The sequence below is a fragment of the Python bivittatus genome, unplaced genomic scaffold (assembly GCF_059951505.1).
Source record: "Python bivittatus isolate LINGU-HERP-01145 unplaced genomic scaffold, Pbiv_v1 ctg000330_np1212, whole genome shotgun sequence".
Classification (NCBI taxonomy): Eukaryota; Metazoa; Chordata; class Lepidosauria; order Squamata; family Pythonidae; genus Python; species Python bivittatus.
Genome location: NW_028277058.1, coordinates 3367891 through 3393707, shown reverse-complemented (window position 1 = coordinate 3393707; position 25817 = coordinate 3367891). Strand labels below are relative to the sequence as shown.

The following is a 25817-nucleotide window of genomic DNA, read 5'->3' as shown; positions in this document are numbered from 1 at the left end:
TCAAATGGCAAGAACTCTAGGTTAATCTATCTCAAGTCTACCACCATGCCTTGAAAAAGGCTACTGTACAGACACAAACCCTCATTTGTTAGTTACACTGAAGTAGCAGAACAAGTATATTTGACCTTAATCCCTAATTTATAAGGTTTCTTCCCAACAACTCCATGTCCCCAGAATCTCAAATATACTTCCTCAGATAGGAAATGAAAAGACACTACCTGAAATGGTGGAACTGGTCTAACAGACCAAAACTCCCTTCTCCATATCAGAGAGATTTACATCTATCCTCTGTGACTGAGCTCAAGTATGCCTCTAAGCAAAAATGTGATTAGCATCTTTGTGAGTTGGGTACTGCAAAGCATTTGAAATGGATGCTTTACAAAGCATGTTTGAGTGAGTGAAGCACCAATCAGCAGACTCTTAAGGCAGCTGCATCTTCCAGATGACTCAGCACTGTTTTTCAAAGGCTTCCCATGGTTGTCCATAGGTTCATATGCATGCACTGAAGCAAAGCAGCTCTGCAGGTGTAGTGATGCTGAAACAATCAGGCAAAGCTTTCAGAGGATGCAGCTGCTTTAATGATTCAAGGATCAGAGTTTTGCTCATGGCACTGTGACACCATTCTTCCCCATAAAATAAATCAGTTATCTGGGCAATTTCAGCTATATAAAGCAGCTCTTAAAATCAGAAATTTGCTCAGGGTGAGAGACTGGATGAGAATAAGATGGAGTGAGTTGTAAAATTATAGATATTCCAGAAGTTGAAAGATCTTTCTGTCTCTCACTCCAAGGTGCTGCAGTTAGGTTGATTAATGGTCATTGATTGACTAATTGTATTACAATTAGATAGTAAGAGATATTCCAAATTGAAATAGATCTATCAGTCACAGAATCCAATATTCTCTTTCCTTCCCTTCCTCACAATGGAATTTACATCAATAAGAAAAGAGCTGTTTGCTTGTTTCTTTTGGACATGGCTGCCATAAGCAATGTATGCCAAATAGGAAATAAAATGGGACCAGGGTTTTGTGTAACCAATAAGTGAGATGGAGTAGGCGTGGTTCCTTCTTTTCCACTCAAGATAAATAGAATTCTCTTTTGAATTATTTCACTCTGCCTTGGGATTCAAGCCTTGACCAATCTGATGCTGCATCAATATGCTGTAAAATGGAATCCACATGCAGAACCAAATGTTTGACAACAATTATGAATGAATTATGGGAGCAATCATTCCAGTTAAAATACAGTACATAAGGAATCTAAATAATGCTCAGCTTTGCCAATATGAGAGCCAAGGTTGTTGGTTTTGTGATTTGATTTAATGGAACATATACAAGTTAGAGGAACATAATATATTGAGTTTAATTGATTCAGCATGGAAATAGTTAATTTATTTGCTAGACTGAATAAAAGTAATCTGAAGGTACATATTTAAATAAATGCAATCAAGTATGATAAAGTTCCCAGCAGTAGGACAAAAGATTTTAAGTTAAATGATGCATCATGCATGTTGGTCTATTTCAACATAAGATGGAAACTCAAGTGAATCTTTTAAAGAAAATATAGAGCCAAATTAGTATTTCCAGATACATAAATTCAAAAGTTCAGTTATTTTGTTTTATTTATTTATTTGATTTACTATATTGGCCATTTGCAAAATAAGAAATACAGCAAATCCAATTTATCATCTCCTAAAACTTGTTCTGACAAAATAAATAATGCATTTGATATAAAAGAGGAAATAAATGCTTAATGACAAAAGGGAATTGGTTTTTAACAAACCTAAAATTGCTAACTTTATAGAAGCTGTTTTTGTGTATGTTCCAAGAAATTATTTTCATTTATTCCATTTTAACTGTAAGAAGCATACCAGTTGACAGAAAATATCTATAGGTTTGGCTAAAATGTGTACTTTTTCTATTGGGAAATGCATTCATTTCTAACCAATTTAGTTAAAGAATATAAGTTTCATAATTATAACACAGTTTAAAATATTTAGCATAATATACAGTACATTTAAAAATATTTAGTATGATATACAGAAGAAATGCTGTGCAAAGCATTTGAAAGAGGTTCTTCACAAAGGGCATTTGTGTAAACAAAACACCTCTTGTTGAAACATTAATGTGCCATTAACCTGTGCAAGGTTCACATGGCTGCTTCAGAATCATTCCCAGCATGCACAGTCGCTTTGTTACAGTGGTGCTCCCATTGGAAGTCGGTCTGCAGACAATCAGGGATAGCTTCTGAAGCAGCTGTGGTTTAACACTTTGAAGAGAAGTTGCCAAGCCCATTACAGCAGTCCACAATCTAGAAAGCAAAATTCCCAGAGATTCAGAGTAGGTAGGTTTATTGCAATCAGCAAAGGGATTAGGTAATAGAATTATGGAAAACTGATTATGGATACCTTGACCCTCAGTTATCAGTTATATTTTAAGGCAGAGCCCCCCTATCGCCTTCTATCTTTCTGACTTGAGTGTTTGTTTAATGGAGAGGATACTAATCACTTATTTGATAACACAAAAGATGTCTATGTGTTCATGTTCTTCAATATTTAGGAAACATCCATTTTTACTCCCAGGGTCGGAGAATTCCATCACTGAACTCTTTCATGCTTTCTGAAGTACTTCCTTGGAATGCTTTGTCCAGCACTAATAAAGGGGAAACTTGCACACAATGATCTCTTTTGCTTTTGAGGAAATAGATCTAGACCATTATTAGTCTTCCAAATAATAGATGTGGACAGACAGTAAAAATGAGTTTATTTGCAGTAGTTGAAAAAGTGCTTTATGTTGTATATATACATAGCTTATAGTGCTCAGACATAAAGAAGGGAAGAAATTAAGATGGAGAGACATTTGTAGCACTCCATGTTCAATTGGCAATAGTTGCACTATTAAAAGATCTGAATGACCGGGTTGGAGACAAATTGTCCTGTAGTAAATTTACCTATATGGTCACTAAGAGCCAGTACTGACTTGATGCCACATAATCTATCTATCTACCTACCTACCTACCTACCTACCTACCTACCTACCTACCTACCTGTCTGTCTGTCTGTCTGTCTGCCTGCCTGCCTGCCTGCCTGCCTGCCTGTCAGTCAGTCTTCTCTTTTACAGCAGTCACACCATGGCCCATTACCATCAGGGATATATCTAAGGTTAGGATTTTTCACTGTAGACACCAGCAGCTACAGGGGCCACCAGGTACAGTAGCAAAAGGGGATAATACAAGAAACCCAGTAGTTCCTGGACCATTAATCCAGGGCCTGACTGCAATATAATACATATTAAAAACCTGGAAGAAGAAATGATGAACTTGCCTTGGATCATAAATGATAATAAAGTTGGCATCAGACTGGTTTCCACCCAAAAGAAGAAATTCTATCTATATCATAATTTAAAAGGTTCTCAGTCTCCCCATCTAACTGTATTCATGCAGAGCCTTCAGAAATCAATTCAGCATTTTGTTAGGTTTGGAAGAATTGTCAAAATGTAATATCAACATGAATTCATCTGAAAAATGTTCCTTCTACTTGAAAAAAGAGAAAGAGAATAAACATCAATATCCAAATAAGCAACTTCAAGATTGAAGCAGATAATTAGTGAGTACATTTAGATCAAATTTAACTACAAATTAGCCAACTGTGATGTTATGGAGCTTAATTTCACATTGATGGGTTACAAACAACATTATGGAGCACAACAGAACTTCCCTTTATCCTCATTTACCTCCTTCCTTCCTCTTACATATTTCAAATATATCCTTCAATGTTTTAGTGTATATTTGGGAGGTCACAGTAGGAAGATGGGGAAATAATCAATTCTATCAGAAGAATGACAATGTTGGAAATAACTTTCTGTCAATAAAAATCCATTGCTCTTCTTTTCCTGAATGAGAATAGGAGGGAGAGAGGGGGTATCTTTAGTCTTTACTCTTGCCCCAATTGTTGTTTCCATCTTATGTGTTTCCACATAGGTAATATATTCCCTATTATATGGGTAAGTTTTTAAGGCATTCACTGATGGCTTAATTCATTGATTGCCAATGGTGCCGTTATCTATGCTACATTATTCCTAATGTACTAGCACCGACTAACACCTGAGCACCTACTATACCTGCCTGGGCTGGCCACATAAGCATTTGTGTTGTGTAGAAAGGCTGTGGTGACTTAAGGAGGAAGGGCTGAGCATTGGCAGTATAGAAAGAGTAGTATAAGAGGGCATAAATCAAGCCCTGAGGACAATGTAAGGCCAAGATCCTGGGATAAAATGGGAATTTTCAAGTCATTTAGAGCAAACTTCCTTAGTTCTTGCTGTTATTTCCTGTACCAGTGCAAAATAGATAGGATGTAGTAGGGAACCCACAATGTTAAACATTGATCTTGTGATCTCAAGCATAAAAACAGTTTGAGGACACATTGAGGACCTAGACTCTCTTAAAAAAAATTGATTGAGTGGCTACCAGCAATCTGAAATCTTTATTGATGCAGACCTGGGAACTGTACAGTATATAGTGCCACTAGATAACTGCCAACCCTAGTGAAAAAGGAAGCTTTGTTCCCTCTGAAAACCAGAGATTTAAGAAATAAATCTATGGTATTTAAAGGACTCAACTTGCCCTAGGACATTGCCATTTATGGTCCAATTATGTTTATGCTGTATTCTCCTCCTTAAGAAGACCTTTGCTTTATAACTTTGTTTTCTCTTTGCAGTATAAGGCAAATACCCAGATGGTTTTCCTTGTGTCAACTTCAGTAGGAAGAACAGCCACATTTTCAGCATAGCTGCTAATTTTGTAGATGCAGTTCTTCTGTGAACACTGCTTGTACCCTAGAATCCATATAGATAATGAATGGGAAATGAACCAAAATGCACCTTGCTTGATCCATTTCTGAATGAAAATTTGTGCAGACAGATGGCCTCATTCATCACATTTAACCTGCATCCGAATATCAGTATGAAGCATTTCAATTAGGAACAATAATTGGAATGGAAAAGTGTTTTAAACTTTAACACAGTCTGTCTCTAGAGATCAAGCTGAATGCTGATTTAAGTTCCATAAAGTTCCTCCAGGTGATTAATGGGTAGATGGGTTCTACCAGATGATGAATCTAAACTAGAATTCAACATATAGGTTGATCCATACTTGCTTTTCAGTCAAAATACTACCCTGTTTTAACTAGTATAGCAACTGGCAAACTAGATGGTGGGCTTTTAATTTACTGGTCCAGTAAGATGATTGAATTATAGCTGATCAGACCTATCTCCTTTAAAAAAAAAAGATAGAAAGATATAGATAGATAGATAGATAGATAGATAGATAGATAGATAGATAGATAGATAGATAGATAGATAGGTAGATAGGTAGATAGGTAGATAGGTAGACAGACAGACAGACAGACAGACAGACAGACAGACAGATGGAATTATAGATTAGCCCAGTCCTGGCCTGAAAGAAGCTATCTATGCTTGTAAATAATATTTCATTAGTATGTCCTACAGAAATGAGGCCAAAGCAAGTTTTTTTTTTAATTTCATACCTCATCCAAGTTACCTTCATGATGTCTAGATTTTGTTTTCCCATTGAAAAGCTGTGTTTAACGCTATTACTTTGTTGTTATTGTTGTTTTTCCTCTGTTAACCTCATAGCATGAGTCTGACAGATGAGCACAAATTGTCTTTTATTGTGAAAATCATAGGGAGTTTGCTTTGGGGAACCTGCAACAGGAAGAAATACATTAGTTCAATATATTGATATATGAGATACTTCACTACTTTATATTTCTCATTTTTTATGTCTGCTTTGTAAACAAAACTAATCTAAGCTAGAATTCAACATTTTCATTTTAATTAATAGCACTTTTATACCTTTACGAATAGACTGCCAAATATACTATATCAGATAAAGCATTCTTTCTTTCCTACGCTGCATTATTTTGCTTTGTTTTATTTTTGGTTTTTCAGATTTCTGCAAAAAGAGAAATCAAAGCAGAGTGCAAATTAAAGTGGGGTTAAACTTAGTAGGAAGTCTGAATCTATCACTTCAAATGTTCTTCTCCATACCTAGCTGGAAACATCTTGGATAGGAATACTTTTACTGAGTGCAGAAACAAGGCAGTAATGTACTGAATGTTTGATAAGGGTCATATGTTTCATTAAGCCTTAAACATGACTGGCTGGATCAACCATAACTAGTTGGAGTCATATAACAAGCTAAGTCAGAAACAAGATTAACAAACTACAGTGGGAGGGTTAACCATTATAGGTAGTCCTTGCTTACCGACTGCTTGTTCAGCAACTGTTCAAAGTTACGATGGTGCTGAAAAAGAGATTTACGACTGGTCCTCGAATTTGTGGCTGTTCCAGAATCCCTGCAGTCATGTGATTGCGATTCAGGGGCTTGGCAACCAGCACACATTTATGACAGTTGCATCATCCCACAGTCATGTGATCATCATTTGTGACCTTCACAGCTGGCTTTCGACAAGCAAAGTCAAAGGAGAAGCTGGCAGGAAGTTGCAAATTGTGGTCACATGACATTGCACTTAATGGATGCAGGTGATTTGCTTGACAATTGCAGCTGCAACTGACTTTGTAAGTCGGGCACTGTCATGTGATATTTCACTTTATGACTGTGTCACTTAGCAACACAGCTGCTGGTTCCAGTTGTGGTTGATAAGTGAGAACTACCTATATGCTTAATAGGACTCTGCAATTAAAGTACCAAAGATGCTACTGTTGCTTCAAGATTTGTATTTAGTCACCAAGAAAGTTATGGGTGTTCCTAAAATAAAATTCTACTTTTACTTCAAAAAGTAACCTGTATATTTCCATTTTATCCCATAAATGATCAGCTCTACCGTATCTGAGAAGCCTCAGAATCATTTATTACAAATGGATAAAATACTTTCAAATAATCCGTTTAAGATCTGCTATAGGTTTTGCCCACCAAAGATGCTACTGTTGCTTCAAAATTTGTATTTAGTCACCAAGAAAGTTATGGGTGTTCCTAAAATAAAATTCTACTTTTAAAGCAGTATAATTCAACCCCCTACCTTGACTAATTTCTGGGAAACATAATTACCTGCATGGCTCATAAAGCTCAAGCATACTTGGAAATTTATCCCATTCTTCTGAAAACAGAAAAGTTGCAACTATTTCTATCCCCCCCCCCCCCCCCGAAAGGAGAAAATAAAGTTCGGTTTTTCTGAATCTTGCTCTGGTTCTGAGTATCTAACTAGGTTAGACTACCACTGGATCCATTTTATCAGACTTTACCCAGCTGATAGGCCTGGAACAATTTAAGCATGCTCATAAGAATTGAGAACTTCTCATAAGTAATCTTTATTGCAGCCACAACCAAAGTATTCTGGGGACTGCTCAGTTTCAAAAGGAAGCTCTCTCTATAGAAATAGTATTCAAACCTTTTTGTACTTCTGTCTCACTCCTACCCTATGTAAGTGACTATCTGCCTTGCCCCACCCCCTTTTTATGCACAAGGACTGATTTCCATTTATCTCTTGCAAGGGCAACAACATCCTCAAAATGGCAGCATGACAGGACAATCAAAGCTATGCCCCTGTTTATGTGTGTACAATGCATGCAAAGCACATTAAAACAGGGTACATCTTTCATTGTCCAGTCCTACCTTATATTTTGAAGAAAGTGACCATCACTGTGGGCATCTCTGACCTCTTCTTTTTCAATAGTCAGATTTGCTAATATGTTTTTTCTTTTTTTCATTGACTGTGTAAAAATAAATTCTCACACACTTTCAGAATTAGGGATTCAGTCCCTGAACTAGATCAATAGTCAACCTTACCCTTACTATTGTATGTCTATTCATACTAGATGGCAAGGGAGATTGTCTTTTTCTTACTTTTATATTAGATGTACTTTGTCATCTTTAAGAATTACTGGCTTTCCCAACATGATTTAGATTATTTTGACTTATCTACAAAATTATGCAGAGTTGGCCCTGATTAGTACGTATGAATGTATTTACGTGTTTTAGAGGTGGTGGCCCAACTCCTTAAGACACAGGGTGGTTGACAACAGTACGAACAGTAAAGCCAAGTGCATACTGAATCAGATAAAACTCCACAAGGCCTTGATGCCTACTGTAACCCAGCTTTTAAACATTTTTTTTTAACATAATCAGAGTACACATTTCTGGAAGGATGCTGTTCCAGAGTACAGGTTCCATGACAGAGAATGCATGTTTTCCAAGGTCCCAAAAGATGACATTGTTTAATCAAAGGGTCGTAGATCATATAGAACAGGTAGAAACTATTGGGATAGGCTGTCAGAAACCTTGCAATTATTATCCATTGTGCCTAGCTTGCTTCAGTTCAGCCATTACAAGAACATTTCTTACATTTCACTCACCTGCCCCTGGGCGTGCTTTAGGGCAGGTGGCTGGGATTTCCTGCCACCTGGGATTCCTCCTTGGAAAAGCCCTCCTCAAACACCACTGGGTGTTGGAATTCCTCATTTCCTCCCAAAGCTGCTATTCCCTTCTTCCTGGGACTGGGACCTTTTGGTAGCTTCCCTGGATGTTTGCTTTTGGCTGGTGCTTGGGGCATGTTGGTTTTCAGGAAGTCTGCAGTGAAATGACCCAGCTCTCTGCATTTGAAACAACCATGTTTACCGGTTTGCTGCTCGCAACCACCTTCTTTCCCCTGGCCACTAGGTCTCCGAGGTGAGATTCCTGATGCGCTGACAACCCCAAAGTGGACTGGGAAGTGGGTAGTCTGGTGTTTGAAGATGGAATTTATACTCCCTTGAGCGAGACCCAGGCAGATGCCCAGCTTGCGGCATTAGGGACGGTGAAGTTAAGGGTCCCCCAATCCAGCTTAGCTGAGTGTCAGAACTTGATCCTGGAGCATTACTGGGATTTGGAGGCAGTGTTTAGTGAGACGGAGTCAGACCAACTACCCCCCCATCGGCCAATGGACTGTGCCATTGAGATTGAACCTGGGGTGAAATTTCCTAAACAGAAAACCTATTCAATGACACCAAAAGAGCTGGAAGCATTGAGACAGTTTTTGAATAAGAATTTGTTGAGGGGCTTCATCCAGCCAGCGAAATCCTCGATGGCAGCCCCTGTGCTATTTAAGGAAAAGAAAGATGGACTTTCTGAGACTGTGTATAGACTATCGGGGTTTAACTGCCATTTGCAAAGAGAATAAGTATCCCCTCCCGCTTATGAAAGTCTTGTTGGCTCAATTGTCAAAAGTCAAGATTTTTACAAAAATGGACCTAAGGGACACTTATTTCAGGGTGAGAATCAGAGAAGGGGATGAATGGAAGACAGTGTTCAGCTGTCCCCTGGGGTGTTTCCAATACTGGGTCATGCCGTTTGGGTTGTCGGGAGCTCTGGGGGTATTTATGCAACTGATAAATGAGGTGTTGCATGAATTTTTGTACTGGGGTTTTTTCGTGTACTTAGATGATATTTTGATTTACTCTGAAAACATGGAGGAACACATGAAATTCATGAGACAGGCATTAAAAAAAACTGCTGGATGCTCAGCTGTATGCTAAACTTTCCAAATGTGAATTTCACAAAAGTCAGGTGGACTATTTGGGGTATCACATTTCACAGAAAGGAATTGAGATGGATTCAGCCAAAGTGCGGGATGTGATAGGGTGGGAAGCACCAAAGATCCACTGGCAGCTACAAAGCTTCTTGGGGTTTGCAAATTTCTACCATCAATTTTTTCCTAACTTTGCGCAAGTGACTTTGACCTGATAAAAACAAAGGGGAAGGACAAACCCAAAGCACAAAAACCTGGGGCACCTAAATTGGATTGAAGAATGTCAGGCTGCATTCGAACAGTTAAAAAGCCTGTTTACTGCAGAACCAATTCTCAAACATCCTGATCCCAAGAACCCATTTGTAATTCAAGCCTTCGGATGTAGCTATAGGAGCGGTTTTGCTGCAAAAAACAGAAGAGGGTAGTCTGAAGACTTGTGCTTACATTTCTCAGAAATTCATGGAGACCAAAAGGCACTGGTTAGTTTGGGAGAAGGAAGCGTTTGCAGTTTGTTGGGCGCTTCTGACATGTAGACATTTGCTTGAAGGGTCGCCTCATCAATTTGAGGTTTGGATTGATCATAAAAACTTGGAGGCCTTAAAAGTTCCCAGAAAATTAATCCCCAAGCAAGTGAGGTGGGCTCGGTTTTTTAGCTGCTTCAATTTCACATTGAAATATGTTCTGGGAGGGAAGAACTTCCTGGCCGATTCCCTCTCCAGGATGCCACAGCACAATAGCCAGTGGAAGGAGGTGGTATCCTCGGTCATTCCAGACCCTCACTCAGGGGTGGTGGCTATCACCTGATCCCGGGATAACCAGAAGAGGAATGAATCAGAGGAAAGTTTATTAAGTAAACTGAATCAAGAGATGAAGAAAGATGACTGGTTCCAGAAAAACAGACTCTTTAACATATGAAAAGGGGGCTTGGTGGCTATGGGACAGATTGTACATACCAGAGGTGGCTTGGAAAAACATTCTGGAACGTGGGCATGACAGCAAAATGGCAGGACGTTTTGGGTTTGTGAAGATGTTCCATTTGCTTAGGAGGCAATTTTGGTGGCCATCTATGAAAAAGGACTATAAAAAATATGCAGATCGCAAACGCTCCCCTGAGAAACCATGGAAAGTTGGAGACAAAGTGTATGTCTCCACAAAGCACCTGAAATCTACCCAGCCATCAAAGAAATTGGGACCTTACCCTATAGAGAAGAATCAACAAAGAATCTTTTCGACTGAAACTACCAAAGAACCTTTGACAAGTACACCCTGTGTTTCACTGTAACCACCTGAAACCATACAAAGAATCATCTAAATGGCATCCCGCCCAGCCAACACCTGAACCTATCATGATAGAAGGGGAGCAAGACTTCAAAGTAAAAGAAATCCTAGATGCTAGGAGGTATAGGGGAAGATTACAGTTTTTGGTTCAGTGGAAACATTTCCCCAAATCCTACTATGAACGGGTAGAGGAAAAACATGTGAAAGCTCCACAGCTAATTAAGGACTTTTATAAACATTATCCAGACAAACCTAAGTGAATCTATCTATCTATCTATCTATCTATCTATCTATCTATCTATCTATCTATCTATCTATCTATCTTACTGTAATCCATTGCAATTGTTCTATATTTTTATTGCTTTTGTTTTTCAGGTCCTCACTCCTCGCACCTGAACCTATCCTTTTTTCCAGAGGGGCAGCATGTCAGAAATCTCTCAATTATTATCCACTGTGCCTAGCTTGCTTCGGTTCTGCCATTACAAGAAGGGGGGGGGGGGGAGAGAGTAACAGAAGAGAAACCATTAGAGGCAGATGCTATGTTATCTGTTCTCAGGAATGCCAAGGTCATACCAATGTGAGACCAGGAGAAACCAGAAAGAAGGACTATGGGCTGGGAAGGGGGAGTGAAGGGAAAAAGGGGCTTTAGAAAAGGTTGGTGCGCACGGGCTTTTTAGCTTCAGCAATGCTTTGAGATTGTACACTTCTTCTTAATAAATGAACTTTTCTTTGAATTTATTGGAGACTCAGAGAAATCATCTTTATTGGGAACTGAGTAGTGCAGGTTCTCACATAGGCTGTCCCTCAAATAACTGGTGCCTATGGCATGAAGGGCTTTAAAGATGGAAACCAGCACCTTGAATTGAACCCAGAAGCCAATTGGCAATCAGTGCATGCTCATTATTGAACCAAGTGTAGCTTCTGAGTGTTCAAGGGCAGCCCCATGTACAGCATGTTGCAATAGTCTACTTGTGGAGTGACTATGGAATGGGTGACTATCTGGAGGATAGGAATGAATGCAACTGGTACCTTAAATGAATTTGTGCAATCTCAAAATGAATGAATTTGAGATTGTGCACCAGTCTCAAATGGGGAAGTGCAACCTCGGACATGGAAGGGTGACCATCTGGGGATATCAAGAGCTGCAAGCCAGACCAGGAATTGCTAAAAATCCTAGAAGAAGACAATGGCAAACCACTTCTGTGTCATACCAAAAAAACAGCATACATGTGTCCATATAAATCACCTGGAATTTTTGTTGGACTATAATTCTCTTTCTCTCTCTCTCCTTCCCTCTCTCTGTCTCTCTGTCTCTCTTTCATCATCTATCTGTCTACCTACCTACGTACCTACCAATCCACACAGAACAAGTATGTCCCACATATATAGAACTACCTAGGTAAAAATTATTCTTTTCTGTTAAAAGATAACATTATATAAGTGTGTAATTTAAGCAAAGTTAATGGTATCTTTTTATGTATTATTTTTTTATTGTTACCAAAGTCAGCAGGCCAAGATAATTGACTATGTAATGATAGATAAATATTAATTTCATATGCAAATATTATTTGTTTAAATACTTTTTATTGCTCTTTTAATAACGGTACCTAAAACTATCGCAACAGTAAACACAGAGCACTAAAATAAAAAGAATAGAGTTAAATGTCATAATAAATAGCAGATCAAAATTGAAATGTGGTCTACTTTAACACCATTAAAGTTGGGACCGTCTTTCCTACTTGGAAAAGAAATTCTACCACTTTAGTTTGGTGGTAGAAAAGACTCCATCTCACATTTTCTGATCCTCTGTCGGAAATTAAATATGCAATAGGTTCTTTAGAGGTGATAGCTGGAAGTCTGTAGCTGAATGCTAGAACCTTGCATTGGGCTTATAAATTGGAAGCTAGGGCACCTAACATAAAATTGGTTTAATGTGCTCTGCAAAGCAGGCACCAGCGAATAAATCTGCCTGTTGCATTTAACATGGCTGAGGTTTCTGAAGAATTTTCAGAGCCCACTCCAACTAGAATGTATTATGGTAATCTATCATAAATTTCTTGGATGCCCTTTATTAGTGTCACAGAAAGTGCAAGCCATTGCTATGATATTCAAAAGGTCATCCATTGTTTCTTTACAGGAGCTTTTTTTTGTGAGACTTTAAGTAACACAAAGTGGAGCAGTGGGTTATATGATTCTACTGAGGGTCACATAAAATACTCCCCTACCACTTCTCATACTGAATGTCTCCAAAAGCTTCTCATGATGGTCAGGAGATTTAACCAAAGCCTTGGAATGTAGGATGTGGATGACAAGGTGGGAAGGAATTTGGAAAGACTGAGTAAAAGACTCCTGGAAGTGCATATTCTGCATATGTACAAGCTCATATACACACATGGACAGAATATTTATTTGTTTGTTTATTTGTTTGTTTGTTTATTTATTACATTTCTCTCCCCCCATCTCCCCCTAATGGGGGACTCTAGGAAGTTCACACAAAAGATTAAAACCATAAATACATATAAATACATAAAACATAAAAAATTAAAGATTTTAAAACATTACTAAAAAAGAGGAAGAGAGTTCAAGAAGATGAACGATCTGGGGCTGAAGACAACAGGCCTCTATGGGGCTAGCCATCCCCATGTTTGAAATCTTCCTTCCCCACCCCAGGCCAAGTGGCAGAACCAGGTCTTCAAAGCCCTCCAGTGAGGGGGCCAATCTCACCTCATTATATAATTCTGTGTTCTTACCCAAACTGAATGGGAGCATTTCTCAGTGTCTTTTCAATAGTGCAGACCATGGATTCAAAGAATGTTAAAATATTAAAGGACATCCATTCTTTATTACACTTATGGCATATACTTACAACACAAAAACTCAATTCATACTCAATTCAGTAAAACTCAATGAACTTTTCTATAGATCATATGTTAGAATAGGGCTCAAAATCATTATATGCAGCACTCTATTAAAAGAACGTATGCCTGATTATGAAAAAAAAAAATCATATCCTGTATTCTTTCTTACCGTATTTTCAACTAAAGTGCATTTTTGAATTTTGCATTAGAAGCAGGGTTTCAAAAGCTAATTACTCTGGCAGAGCATCCAGGCATCATGTTTTGTTTACTGTTGTTGTTAAACTATGTTTTCAAACTATGTAGATACTATTCATGTGAATGGAAAATATAATGACAGACAATCCATCATTATTCTTTTTGTGGTTTGATTTAATTTGATTATCAAAAAATAATTTTAAAAAAAGGCTTCTTCTACATCTTTGTGTTGTATTAAACCACCATCTCATGGGCATTAAGAATAACAGAATTAAATAAATGCTATAATTTAAGGCTTTTCTTCAGCACCTTAGTAAAAAAACTAAACACCTAGGAATTCTTTTGATACAGTATCCAAAAGTAGAAAATAAAACATGGAAATTTCAAACGTATTTAACAGTTTATTCAAATCAAGAAATATATGATTGTTTTATGCCTTTCTTAGCTGACTTTCAAGACTTCAGTCTTCCAAAGGAAGTATGTAAAAATAAAATCTGCAATTCTATGTCAACATAAAATCATAGGTCAACATTAAATACCTTTTAGAATGAACAAATAAACCCAAGCCAAATCCAAACCTTAATTTATCATAATCAGTAGTATCAACCAGAACAAAAAGAAAACCAACTCCAAAAGACAACTTGTAAGTGTAAGCAGGAAAGAGAAAAGAAACCTGTTGCAGCTTTTACACTACAAAGAGCAAATATAAAATAAGAAATAATGAAGAGGGAAGAAAAATGGCTTACAAGAATTCTGCATGTTTGTGGCTTGTGAAATTAGAAGGATGTGTTTAGTTAAATGCCCTTTGAGATGGTTCTGCATCTGCTATCAGTTGTGTAGATAGGAAGCAAAAATTCTGAGAAATTTCAGTCCAGTTAAGTGATGGATATAATTCAATTAGTTCAGTTTGGTGGATAGTATAAATGTTACTCTTATTATAAATAAACAAATAAATAAATAATCAATTATGGATGGAGAGAGGAAGAGCAAGAAGCTTATTGTTTTCTTGTTCAATGACACATACATCATGATACAACATTGAAATGGAGAGACCGCAGAGTTTCATGAGACTTCAATACTGATATATATATTTTCCCAGCCTCGTTAAAGTTTAGGGATTTTTTTTTAATGTAACAAATTTATGGTTTCAATTTTTATAGTATTATATTTCTTGCTTTTTAAAATTCTCTTGATTTATTGTATCTTTGTAAGCCACTCAGAGTTGTTATTAGGCAATGCATTCCTTTTTCAAATAAATAAATCCCCTGGTACCAGCTTTCTGAAGCATATTCGGAACCACTATTATATATTAGAAATGATATGCATTTCCCAGGTATTTCTACTGTTTGCCAGTGCAACATCTACTTGTACTTGCAATTAGGCCAAGTTTTACTAGGGAGAGAATGAAAACTTCAGAAAACTCTTTCCAGTGAATACAGATATTGATTTGGAGATTTGAGACTCAATGCACTCTATATTTATGCAGTACTGATTTATGCCTTCCATATTCAATTCTGGTGGCTTCCAACCTTCCTACTTGTCAAGGAGTAAAACTTTATTGGTGAGTAAACATGCAATTTACCTGTCTGACTCCTGGTGAAAAATATATGGAAGCATTCTGCATGTACTTAATCACAATCACTTTTTGTGGATTGACTTTCTGGATGACTGACCATACAGCCAGCCGGGCATGCAGTGGGATATTGTCATGTTACTGAATTTCTGAATTCACAAATAACAATGTGGAAGAAAAGTCAGGGGGAAAAAAAAAAGGGGGGGGGGAAAGAACCCTAAATTTGATAATGGGATAATGACAGACTACTGAAAGAAGAATATTCAACATATGAGCAATCCCAATTACTCACTGCATCTGTATTTGCATCTTTAAACAAAATGGAGTAATTAGTTTCCATAATTGGGAATAGTATGTTATTGTTATTGTTATTATTCCATTTAAAATTGCATTTGCCTTTTTTTGTGATCAGATCACACAGTTATTGTCCGCTATTCCAATTTTTTCCCCAAGTACCATTAGCAAGACAGATATTCCCCCACCATAGACCTGTGCATCTGATTCTTAAGCACATAAATATGCATTTGTCTCTGTTAAATTTTATTCTATTATTCTCATACTACTCCTCTAATATATCAAGATAGTTTTGAACTTTATTTCTGTCTTCTAGGGAATTAATGATCTCACCTAATTCTGCACCATCTGCAAATTTGATATGAATTCCCTCTATCTCTCCTCCTTAAAGTTATCAATGAAAATGTTGAGCCAAGGACCAACACTTTTGGGATCAGTTTCAATATTCCATTTAGTTTTATAAGGAACCACTGATAACCTTTCTTTGAGTATAATTTTCAAGCCAGCTATGTATTCATTTGTCATGCCATTCAGCCCATACTTAACCAGCTAGCTAATCAGAATGTCATGGGGTACTTTGTCAAATCCTTTGGTGAAGTCAGAATACATATGATATGTATAGCATTCCATAATCTGCTAAGATGGTTACCAATCAAACATGAGCTAAGGTTAAACTCAGTCAACAGGTGTTCAGACACATCCCAGGCAAACAGCAACAACTTAGGAGTGACTTTGTCAGTCTTCACAGTTTTGCATATCATGCTTGTCTGTCACTTTCTACTCACCATCGTCTCTTCCTCCTGTGAAGCTCTATTGCCAAAAATTCATTTATTCTTTCTGTTCAAGTTGCAGATGTGGAGGCTTTTCTTCTTCATACTTTGGTCCAGAATTGCCTGCGGGAGACAACTCTTGAAAGCAGGGTTTATCATTGGTGTTCAGCTGACTTTTTTGATCACCTGAATATGGTTTGCTTGGAAAAAGTTGAACATGTTCCGGAACACAGGAAGCTTCCTGTTATAACTGAGGAGCAGATCAACATGACGTTTTCAATAAGAAAAACACCAGTGTTGATAAAAGATGAAAGTAACTGTTTGTCTAAAACTGAACTCCAGGCAAATGTCAAGCCTCTTTTTAAAAACAAACCTTAAACAGAATTTCCTAACAGCAACCCCTCAAAGATTCTATACTCACAACAACTCAGAAAAGTAGAAAGCCCTACCTGCAACAAATCTGAACCTTCTTTATACCACACTATCATTGGTCTGTCTGCAGAATGACAGTCTTCCAGGATTTCTCTGAAAACTTTCCCTACCACATCTGAACAAATCTAAAGGTATGAATACTTTTTCCATCAACTCTTTTGTTATTCCCCTTCCATAAAACCTATTATAATGAATTAAATATTTTAATAAACTGCTCAATCATAAGCAAGTTGAGTGGCTTCTTTTATGCTGTGGTCTGAAATTATGAGATGGGAAGCTGTGCCTTAGGCAGCCTACTTTGCTATGTCATCCTGTACCAAAGAGAAGGCAAGGCTATTATTTCATCTCTTAATGAAAGTTTCAGAATACACAAACAATAAATCAGATATTGATAACTGACATCTGCAATTAAGATAAGGGTATAATACTTGCATAAGTCTGCCTCCTAAACAAAAAATCCCAGGTTGCTGTAAAGCTTCAAATATGCATAATATATGTACTATGCACACCAACCATAATTGGATATATTGCTTCCAAACAGTTTGCTAAAACCCTTGTATGCTTCTTGTAAACTTTGATTGATTGTCTCTATTTAACTTATGCCCTTGGGTATATCTTCGGAGAACAAAGCTGAAGTTTGGTAATATTAAATGTTTTGAGTTTGTATTAAACTCCAATCACAACCTGGTGTCTCTAGAAATGAAGTCTTGTTTTCGAAGAAGTGATATTACTCTTACTGTCTTAAAAAAAAAAAAAAAGCTGAGGATAGACATTGGGAGGAAGGAGTTCTGATTAATACTTATTGGCTAAGAAAATGGATTTAAAAAACAATCTCATTATTACCCAAGATGGCACACAATTCACAGCAGAATAAGTTAACATATTGCTATTCCAAAAGTAAAGCTTTAATAATAGAAGCAATTTGGAAAACATTACAAAATGTTATTTGAATGAAAGGAGGACAGAGAAAGATGGAGAAGGACATCTCCTTGATGTTTACAAGAAGAAAACCTACATGAATAATTGTAGTTCTTTCAGAAAAGCTCTGAAAAAGTACTTTTTAAAAAATCTAAGGAATATGTACTTTCATTACACATATACACACATACACATAGAGGGAGATTTCATTTTTTTAAAAGCAACTACACAGATTACTAATGGATGGTCTGAAGGTCAAAGGCCATGTCTGGGATTTGAATGTTCAAGTGCAACATATCTGAAGGACTTCAGGATGCTAAAGCTAATACAGGACCAGAAGCATACTGTTAAATACTAATTGATGGAATATGAAAGTGAATGAGTGAATAATGAAACCAACATATATTGTTGTCAACTTATTTAGCTGTAAACACTCTTGCTTCTGGCCTCCTTTCTACAACAACTGTGAGTTCAAAAGAATGCTGTGGGTCATAGTGATAATTTTTAGCCATGTTGAATGAAATAATTGTAAGAACTACGCAACATACAAGAGAGAAGTGTGGGTACATGTCTATGAGTGTGAGAGAGGGATGTGGAAAGGCAGGAGAGAGAATTTTAAAAATTAAAATACAGAGATAGAAATTCACTTGTCTTCTTCAGTAACTCCAGCATATATTCACGTGTGCCTTTTTAAAAAATAACTTCTCTCTTCTTTGGGAGACTTAACAAATATCCAGAGTTGATAGCTGCTCTACAGGAATATTTCCAGGTCAGAGAATGAAAATGTTTAATATTGTTGGCAATATTGCTGATTGAATGTTTTCAAATATTGAAAAAAAATGCTGATATTTTTAATGTAACACTTTTTAAAAATCCAATTTTGAAAATATTTTTTTTATTTATTTTTTATTTATTTAATAGACTTGTCCCTGCCCATCTCCCCACAACGGGGGACTCTGGGCAGCTTACAACAACTAAAATAAAAAATACATAATTAATAGTTATAAAAACCAGATGCCAAAAAAAATATGCACACTTGTTGTTTTTCACGAATTCTGGTTATGGTAGCAATGGTGTTCATTTATACATGCAAGTATAAATAACCACAAGGTTCCTTTAATTCTGAATTTGGATATGTCCATGTAGCTTTTTGCAAAAATATGTAAGTGGTTTGCCATTGCCTTCTTACAGAGTTTTTTTCAACTTCCCAGACTAGCCTATATATCTTTTATTTCCTGATGAGCTCCAGTCTAAGTGGAAACCAGATCTGACTATAGCTTTAGCTTTTTGAGATCAGCCAGTCATAAAGGTCCTGCCAATTACTGGGGCTGTATAACTGCAGCTATATTAACTTCTATAGTTGTATCTACATGGTCATGTGATTCAGTCTTCTCCCAGCCATGTTTATAGATCTCAGGTTTCCATGTATTAATCCCATATATTCTGGAACAGATACTCAGCAAAAGTCTTATGGATACAACTCACCTAGACTAGTTTCTCTTTTGCAGTTCACATGAACCAATATGCATAAAGGTTGGCCTACTGCAGTAGCAGACCTTTATGCATATAGGTTCACATGACACAGATATTAAAAACTATGTTTCCCTTATATTCAGGTTTGACTGGACACTGAAGTAATAAAAAAGGAGGAGGAGGAAGAGGAGGAGAAGATCTTCATCATCTGAAGACAGCTGCTGAAGAAAATGCTCATATAACAAAGGAATGTTGAAGACATTCTAGTGCCCAAGTTTAAAATATTGAAATGGAGCATCCAGCCACATGATTGTCAAATAAAAGAAAAGATTAACATGTTTTGCTTTTAAACACACAACAGTAATGTTACTACTGATGAACAAATCTAGCAAATTTAAACTTAATGTCATTTTCTTTTTCTTATTTCAAGTATATTTTCCCTAATATATGGACTCCTCCTCCTCCTCCTCCTCCTCCTTTACTGGGTGCACAATCCTAATAGGTTCAGGTTTAACACTGATCTCCTTAGCTGAAACTGGTTTTATAAAAATTGTAAAAGCATATATTATAGTGTACAACTTCACTTTGTGTCACTTTTGTACATTATCCGTTCTCCAGTACATGGAGAACATTAGCTGCTTAACTGAAAAGAAAGCAGGACAATCCTTGCTTTCTGAATCCTGATAAATTTTTAATTTCTGTTTTTCTGTATAAGCCTTGATTTTTTAGGTCAGTGCATTGTGACAGACAGCATGGTCAGGGTTTACAAACCTTGTCAGCATAAACACAGAGGATACTGTATTTCTTATCCACACCTAAAGGAGCACTGAACTATAATGGAGTACAAGGCTTTATTTTATTACCATTATTCAATACATTTTAACTTTTGTATCCCTCCCAAGTACTGCACAGATCCACATATGCAAATAGCTGCACTGAAAAAAAAATACAGATGACCACTAGATGGTGGCAAAGAGAAACAGAATGTATAAAGCCTTTGCTGCCATCTATGGCCATCTGAAGTTTCACACCCTATATATGGGATGCTTAACCATAGACTTAATAAATTCTTTCTGATATGAGGTGTGCACCACTGAATACCTTCTTGATTTCAGAATACTTTAGGATTTCTAATTATCATGAGATATTCATGATAGCACACTAATGAAACTGATTTTAAGCCACAAATAAGTTTCCTTTTTTCAGTAAAAGCATATAGGGATCAGCGTTTTTTTAAAGGAAAAGGGACTATTTCTATTCTTCTTTTTGAAAAAAAAATGGTCTATCCTTCTGGAAATTTGAAATAACTGAGCAGTTAAAATTCATGATCTACATTTTGTGTCATTATTATTACATTAGTATGAAATTATAGTCCTAGTTAGTCATAATTATACTCATAATTATTCAATTTATCACCATATATCCTCTGGAAATTTTATTGGAGGAGTTATTAACATTAATAAATTGTTTTTCTTCATATCCATATTATTAATTCTCCTCATGTGTGATAGGAATTATCAGCCATAAAATTAATACTAAGTCTTTACTTTGTGTAACTGACATAATGAAGTATAGTCTGATAACCTTTTACTATTTTCTTGGTTTACTGTTTATCCTTGTTTCCCATTAAACAGAGAAATATTCATCTAAATTAAGTTAGCCATATTCTTTTATGTTGCTAGAAATTCCCTGCTCTGAATTTCTACATACCATTTGTATGAATGATCAAAAGCAATAAATACCTTTCATATTTCCTAAATAGGAAGCTGATCCTGTATTTAAGACAATTCCCTCCTACCCATGAAAGGAAAATTAGACAAATATTAAAAAAACCTTTACCCTCCATTAGCACATCCTCAATGAACCTAAGATGACTCTTCTAATTAAAAGTAGGCAGAGAGAATTGATCTTCCTTTCAGAATAGACTGACCCATCCATTTCTTCAAATTTTCCAGTCCTTCATCCTCAGATTCCAGAGAATAAGGCTATCAATGGTCATGATGTCTCTATTTTATCTCCAGTATTAACAGCAGTAATTATTTAAATACAAGTGAATGGGAGCTGCATATTCCCTACACAGTATATGGGATTCTCTTAAACATCTTCTTGGCTGTGGGAAAGCATAGGACTAGAGGCCCTTTCTGGAATAGGTGGACTTTCACCTAATCCAGAACATTCCTTCTCACATTTTTACATAAATTATGTTCTATAATTTTTTTAATCAATTTTTTTCTAGATCCAAAAAATTACTTAACTTTGGTTACATTTCTAAACTGATTATGTAGAACTGTTATTCTCCTTTGCTTTCTATTTCAGTTCACTACATTAGTTTGTAAAATTGGCACTTCTCCTGGCCCAGCATCCCCTTAAATTGGAAGTTACCATCAGCAGCATCCCCAGGAGATGTCAAAATATGCAAGATGGCACACATATACAAAAGGAGTATGTTTGGGTCACAATGCCCCATCCTCCAGTTTGCAGATTTTGATACACACACCCTCCATGGACACCCCACCTGGAAGTCCAGTATAGGCCCTTGTATGTTGATTCCAATCTTCTTCCCAATTCGCTTTTCAATTCTAATTTGTGATGGGTCTGAAAAATAGTATTTTTAATATATGAGGAGAAACTGTATTAAATAGATTTAATTCATAGTTTAATAAAATTGGCTTACCACTGCCCACTTCTGGAGTGCTGCCTCTGGCATAGCACAGAAGTTTGGTGTGTATGGATATTTTGTAATCTTTGGCCTAAAATGAGGCCCTGAATCTAATTATTCTGAAAGAAACATGTTAGAATAAGTTAACCATGTATAGCCACATTAACCATGTATTAGTATAATAATTCAAGTATATTGTTCCCAATGCCAAACAGTGAATCATGCTGTGGTACCATGATATTGGTAGCTTTAGGCCATGTATTTGTGCCAATGGACATAGAGAAAAGATGGCAGACATAAGACTGGCTCACAGCAGGCCCAAAAGGTAGAAAGCTTTCCTATAGAAGCTTTCAGCTTCTGCAGCACATGGACAAAGTCAATTTCAAATAAGGCCCAACAGGATATGAGAAATATGGTTTTCAGAAGGGAAAAAAAAATGGTTCTCTGTAACAATAAGAAGATTCCATGTGAACTGGGTAATGTAATAGGACCCTGGTGGAAAAGTAACACAGTTGTGTTAAACTTTCATAGATTGCTCAAGCCTTTTTGGAAGCTAATATATACACTTTGAAAGCTTATAGTCCATAGAATGAGATATTCTGATTATCCTACTTCAATTCTCCTTCAGCAGCTCAAACCTAGCCTGATCACTTAGATTGTGAGTTGGGCTCATATGCATAGGTGTGTGGAAATATGAATGAATTTACTTTTTTTGTTTGGAAGTGAGCAATCACACTTGTAAACCTGTCTTTGTTTCTAAGTATTGGAGACTTTAGATCAAAAAAAAAAGAAGACCAAATAACAATGGCAGTGTCATAAAGACTTCCCTTATGACTCTTAGCATGAGAAACAAATATGCACAATCAGGTTTATAAAAATGAAATCAAGGTAGCTTGATTTGCTTATTTATTACCACTTATAATCCACTGTGCAATTAAATAGATATTTCATAATGAAACAGTGCTGTTCAATGTTAAAGTGACCCATTCAAATATTTTCCAAAATGCTAAAAACAAAACAGAAGACCTGAGAACTAAATATAGTGACCTAATTAAAAGAAATGTCTTAATTAATAATGGTATGTATTGTTGAAACGGTTAACTGTGCTATATCTCTCCTCCTAATCTCTCCTACAACAGCTCATCCTGATAGGATGCCAAATACTGTACATTACTAATGTTAAACTTTCATGTTCCTTGTCAGGGTTCCAATAAAAATGTCTTTCCCACATTTATTTATCATTCATTTATTTATAATTTCAATTTCTATAGCCACCCACTTGCACATACCCCTGGTTGCCTTACAAATGGTGAACAACTACCATTATCTATTAAACCAACATGGAATAGATTAGAATATAACCTTATCATATCTACTTTGGTGCTCAGGCAATAACTTTAACTCAAGGATGTCACACAATGGTGTACATATAGTCTCTGGGTGGAAATTGCATTAATGTCACAGAAATTTCTCTCATTCATTCATTCATTCATTCATTCATTCATTCATTCATTGCTGTTCTTGTAATAGAGGGTATGCACTTAAATCTTCTTTTTGCATTAACCTGGAAATTTTGAAGAGTGATTTTGCAAGTCTAGTTTTAATTATTATTTCACCATCTTTCCTATAAAACTCAGTGTTAAGGCAGAAGAAATGGTCAAATATATTTCTGAATGATGATCTGTGCTCTTAACTGTTGCACAGGAGAACAATATCCCTCTCCAAGATACCAGTTGCTCCAATCACTTCCCTGCCTTATAACTATTCTTCAAATGAGGCTTTAGAAATGATGTGTCTGGTAAGATGGATGATCTCCTTTTTCTTCTTACTCCAGCATCTGTTTCTTTGTGTCTCCCTAGGATATATTGTGACCTAAGTTTCAGGATAGGCCAAGCACATATTTGCAATCTTTTAATTCTAAAGTTTCTTTATTCTTTAATAGAGCAGAACCAAAGTGTACGCTTGCATGAGGAAATAAAGCATGTAAATTGTAATAGCCCTTCCCTGTCTGGGCCAAAAAGGTATATTTTGGGTAAAGCACAGGGTAACCATGACAAATAAATGATATTATGATTGAAAATTTTTGATGTCATGAAGTCAATGTTTATTTTTATATCTCAGAAGTTCTTTGGAAAATTTGAGATACGATTCTAGAAATCAAAGTGCAATAAATAGACTGGCAGATTTAAAGAGTAAAGGCTTCAGAAGAAAAATGTGTACTTCAAGAACACAGAATTAAATATCTGGGACTATTTATGAGAATTTGAATCTTTATGATGAAAGGTGGCTTTCCTCTGCACGCCAAAAGTCATTTCTGAGTTCCACAGCAGCATCCCTGACCATTGTTTCCAAGTGATGTGGCTGCATAGATGCCAGATGAAATCCAATGTGGTGTTTCAGTTACTGTCAGCAGATTCTAATGATGGGAAAGAAAGGAGGGATTTAGCATATCCTTTGTTTCTCAACACACTTCACCTCCCCATCACAGTCTACCATATACTTTCAAAATTTGATCTGGAAGTTCTTCAATCCAGGAATCAAATATTAAGGTGTGTGGAAGAAGCTGCAGGGAGGGGGCGGGTTGGGGTCCCTTTAAGTATGTGTGGACTTCTGGCAACTCCCTGGACAAGTCCCTGCAGTTTTCATGGCAACATTTCGGAAGTGGTTCACCTTTGTCTTCTTCCTGCAGTTGAGAGAGAGGGACTGGCCCAAAGTCACCCAACTGGCTTAGTGCATATAGAAACTCATGGTCTCCTGACTTCTAGCCAGTTGCTTTAACCACTACACCAAACTGGCTGTCACGGAGAGGATAGAAGATGAATATCCCACTACATTAGTAGAAGTTTGATCAGGCCTTGTTGAATTCCATCTCAGCCTTTAATCTCCTTGCAGGTCTATTATGTTCTCTAAATTAAGGGGGCCTTTAAAGAGTTACAGTTGTGCTTGCTACCAGATAGTAAGTTTGTCTGTCCAACAGCCACTATGTATACTAAGCAGTTATTCTACAACAGACATTTCTGCTGGGGAGGGGAGGAGGAATGAGACAAAGTAGAATAGTTAAGCGTGGACACGCTTGTCCAAACTGCAGGCTAAGCTACTGTCAACGTATTGTTTGCCATGGATTTGATGCAGGGGTGTTTGGAAGAGGGGTCAAAAAAGTCAGGATGGTGGTCACAACTGCACAGTTGAAGACCTGCTCCTATGTAGATGCAATGGCATTGCATGCATGTACAAAAAGGTGGGGCCTCAAGCAACAGTCATGACTGTCAACTTGACTTTGTTTACTCCCCCCTTAGACATCCCATCCCAGGATGACAGCTGCACATGTTTGATCAATGGAACCAAACTTGTCAATACAATACATGAAGTTCAGACTGAAATGCATTGTTTGGCCTTTTTTTGTGGAGATCCATTTTACAGATAAGGATTGATGTAAACATATAAACAAAAGAACTGCCAAGTATTCACTTCTCTCAGGTTTAATATTCTGGGTATATGAGCAACTATCAATCACACTGCAATATAGACATTTTGAAAGCATCCTTTGAGGATCTTTATAATGGAAAATAATGTAACACATCAACTCAAATAAAATGTGTGCTCTCGTTCAAATAAATGGTCCACATTTATATAAATCTGTATTTCTGCTTGTTTGGCGGGTACTTAAATGAATGAAACCTTACAAGCAGCACAAAATAAAATTAAAGCAGTTAATTTTAAACAGTTAAATGGTTAAAAATTAAGAATATGAAATACATAAGTGTTCGACCCATCACTTTTCAAGCATTGTATGATCAAATGGTTGAAAGATGATCATCCTCTGTAGC

At 36.7% G+C, this 25817-nt stretch overlaps 1 long non-coding RNA gene across 1 annotated transcript; it reads right to left on the bottom strand.

Moving 5' to 3' along the window:
* Nucleotides 1-609: 609 nt before the first annotated feature.
* Nucleotides 610-22488, bottom strand: LOC148215879 (uncharacterized). Its single transcript, XR_015796350.1, has 3 exons — nt 21847-22488; nt 16524-16758; nt 610-5719 (listed from the first exon to the last, which is right to left on the bottom strand). It is a non-coding gene; the product is annotated as an uncharacterized LOC148215879 (long non-coding RNA).
* Nucleotides 22489-25817: the final 3329 nt, after the last annotated feature.